The sequence below is a fragment of the Aptenodytes forsteri genome, unplaced genomic scaffold (assembly GCF_000699145.1).
Source record: "Aptenodytes forsteri isolate BGI_AS27 unplaced genomic scaffold, ASM69914v1 Scaffold114, whole genome shotgun sequence".
NCBI classification, from domain to species: domain Eukaryota; kingdom Metazoa; phylum Chordata; class Aves; order Sphenisciformes; family Spheniscidae; genus Aptenodytes; species Aptenodytes forsteri.
In genome coordinates this window covers 2,051,748-2,055,686 of record NW_008795364.1, presented here as the reverse complement: position 1 = coordinate 2,055,686, position 3,939 = coordinate 2,051,748, and positions in this window count along the sequence as shown.

Below are 3,939 nucleotides of genomic sequence, written 5' to 3'. Positions count from 1 at the left end.
AGCCTCCTTTTCTCCAGGCTAAACAACCCCAGTTCCCTCAGCTGCTGCTCATAAGACTTGTTCTCCAGACCCTTCACCAGCTTCATTGCCCTTCTCTGGACACGCTCCAGCACCTCAATGTCCTTCTTGTAGTGAGGGGCCCAAAACTGAACACAGTATTCGAGGTGCGGCCTCACCAGTGCCGAGTACAGGGGCACGATCACTTCCCTACTCCTGCTGGAATCATATCCTACTGATTTTTTTTTGGTACTGGCTTGAACTGGCTGAGCAGAAAAGAAACTATTAATTATTTTGTAACTGAAACAAAAGAAATGATCAGTGAAAAAACCATACGTTTAGCATCTTGTTATTTATAATCCAAAGGTATATGTTCATAAAAACTTTCAAGAATCTGTTCCAGAAATTTTCATATGATTTTTTATTTTTCAGTGATTAGTAGATGTTTCTTATTTAGTTAGTCACTATTCTCCTGCCAGAAAAGTCACTCATGCACTGAGTAGTAACACAGCTGTGTCATTTGGCAGGCCAGTTACACAACCCAAGCAATGGCAAAGCAGTGAGCTTACAAATAAACGCAAGATAGCATTGCATGAAAACTCAGTAACCACCTTCCAGTAATAAATTAAATACTGGCTTATGAATGGTGATATCCACCCTGACTTTCTGTCTTCAGAGAAGCTATATGCTCTTTTTTAGTGAATCTCCTGATTGTTCCCATTTCCTAGGCATTCTTTAAGCTTGCCAAGTAGTTTTGGTACATGGCAACTGTATTTTTTTTGCAGGAAACTGATCTGCAAGTTACTGTTAAAATCTATTTTTTTAAATCTCTGCCCCCCCCCTTCCTCTTCTTTTTACTCCATCAGGGCTTTCTGAAGAGGGGGAAGACCTGGCTATTTTGCCAACCTCAGTTTGGGTATGAGCTAAAATCCACCAAAATTAGTGAGAGGCTTTCCATTGAATTCTGTAGGTACAGAATCATCCCTCTAATTCTGTGAAGATTATCACAACATAAGCAAATAAATTTATATTGAGAACAAAAGATATATCTCACATCTATTGATATTTTTTCAGTAAAGAATAAATGCGTGTTCATCACAAAACCTATAGTTTAATTGCAGTGCAGTAAAGTGTAATTATAGTATTATTCTATCCAACTAAGGAATGTTTCCATTGAATTCTGTAGGTACAGAATCATCCCTCTAATTCTGTGAAGATTATCACAACATAAGCAAATAAATTTATATTGAGAACAAAAGATATATCTCACATCTATTGATATTTTTTCAGTAAAGAATAAATGCGTGTTCATCACAAAACCTATAGTTTAATTGCAGTGAAGTGTAATTATAGTATTATTCTATCCAACTAAAAGGAATGTTTACATCTGTTTTTTCAGTAGTAGAGTTTTGTGAGATAAGTGGCTTGTATGAAAATAGAAGAAAATAAAAAAATATGAGAAAAAATAATCTGAGAAAATAAAAAAGAAATACTTTACTGCATCTGCTTGTATTGTTTTATGGGCGAGGCTAACTAGTATTTAAAGGCTAATATCTTGTAACTAACTAACTCAGTTATTTTATTGAACACTGAGTGTTTTTAAAGACTTTAGAGGGAAAGTCTCTTTTAATGGATGTATCATAAGCATGAAAGCTGCTGTGCATGAGGCTACCCAGAGATGATTTGGAAAAGTATAGCTTGAGCTTTTTCAGTCAGATCCCTATCTGAAGTTATTTGATTGTCTGTGGGAAATAAATGGAGCTCTGGGCACTAATGGGTTTGGTCCTGAAGTGTTCAGTCGTTGAGAAATTAAGGCACTGTCTAGAAAATTTATCTTATTTATTGCCAGGCTTCCAAACACATGGAGGAATTTGGGAACAACCTGACAGAAACTCCTGAGTGACAAGTCAGAGGATGATTAAGGGATGAATTAAGACACACGAGGCCAAACTATGCTCCTGATTACTCCTATGGGGACGTGCAAAGGCATCTCTGTGCAGGGTTTTGTGGACAGAATCAAATTTGCTCTGCCTGTGTTGCCAGATGCATTCAAGCTGATTCTGCACTAAAAGCTGGGAGACTGTGGGTTTAAGATGAGGTCTTAAGCCTGAGGTGAAGTGTGAAGTCTATTAATATTTAGGGATTCAGAAGTTTGTGGGATTTTTTTGTTGTTACTGCTGTTTGAATTGTCTACATCTGCTTAAGGTTAAAGTATTAAAAATAAAGCCTTCTGTCTCCCAGTGTTATGTCTCTGTCTAATTTCTGGCTACCACCTGGAAAGGCAAAATAGAATGAAAAGGGACAAAACTGAAACCCAAAGCTTCCTACATTTCAGACTAGTCTATGGCTAGCAGAACTAGGCATGCTTGTTCTTAAAAAGAAAAAAGGAAAAAAATATACATGTGTTTATGTTTTGTTGACCTTTGTTTCTAACTCTTAATGACAGGCCCTACCATAATATTCTAAACACTGTACAAAGAAGAAATGTTCATGTAAGTTATGCTTAGATATATATTCCTGGAACAGTTACAAGATGTCTGTGGGCAAAATATAACAATTGGTGGATTATCCCTAACTTGTTTTTCAGGTCGGTTTTACTCAAATTACTGCAAATTCTGAATTACTTATTCCAGATTTACAGTGGTATGTAAAATAAAGGAAAATGAAGTAGTTAAACTTTGCTATTAATGCAATCTGTCAATCTCCCGTGTTGGTCATTTGATTTCACCACAAGAGCTGAGAGAAATGTATGGCCTTGACAGATACTGTCCTTTGGCAATTTCTTTAACTGAGGTAGATGATGATAGGTTTATTAAGACTGAAATGGAACAATATCCCTCAAGAGCTGAACACTGACATTTATTAAGTGGTTATTTTAAAACTAAATGTTAGCCTTGGCATGTTGCTAAGTTTCTATGAACTTGAAGCAATTCAATTTCAAAACAAACCCTCCATAATCTCAAAGTAAGGGCTGGGATGAGCAGTGACCTGGCTTTGAAGAAGGAGTTTCCAGAATATTGGCAATGAAGGAAATACAATTCTCAGTCACAAGACGTAGCTTAGGGCCTTCCAGTCCTGCATGCCTCCAGGTGAGAAGAAATAACACAAATAGTTTTGTGTATTCACCTCTCAGTTTCCAGGTAAGAGAGGGTTGGATTATTGTTCTTTGAAGATGTGGAGAGACAAGGTGAAAGTGGAAAATGGGAGAGAAATGAAGGGGGAAGGCAGGAAAACTGTAGGTTTAGTGTTCAAGGTAACCGGGACTCAAAAGAGGTGATTTTTAATGCTAGGCTGACAGTGGCTTTCAGCAGTCACCGTTCCCCTTCAGCTTCTTTGCTTCCACAGTGCTGTCTGCTCTGTAAGGAGTGAAATCCTCTGAGGCTCAAGTCTTTTGAGATCAATTACTGAATATATAGGAAGAAGGGAGAAATAGTCACAGGGACGGGACAGATTAAGAAGGGTGAGATGGGCGAGCAGAGAAAAATAAGGCTCAGTTGTGAAAGTGCTAATACAAACTGGGAAACTTTTGAAAACCAAGGGTAATGAACAGAAAAAGAAATAGGAAAAAGGGGGAAATCAGCAAAGAAAATTGAATGAAAGTAATGAAAGTTAGAAAAAAATCACACAAATCCCAAATTTTGTTAAATATTTTTATTTAAAACTGCCTTTTGAACAGTAACGATAGCGACATGTGGTGTCCTTTAATTGGTGTGTGAAGCCCTTCAAGGTTGTTATAGTGAAAGATTAAAAGAAGATAAGCTGGCCAGGAGGGGAAGGATTCATAATCCATCTATCATTAAAGAAACATGGGAAGTGGAAATAACTTTCCTATTTTTCTAACATACTTATGATTTTGTGTAGGTATCCTGACTTTTGGTAACTGTAAAATGGAAATAACAACAATCAATTTTTGCCTTTGAGCACTTTATCTTCCACCTGATT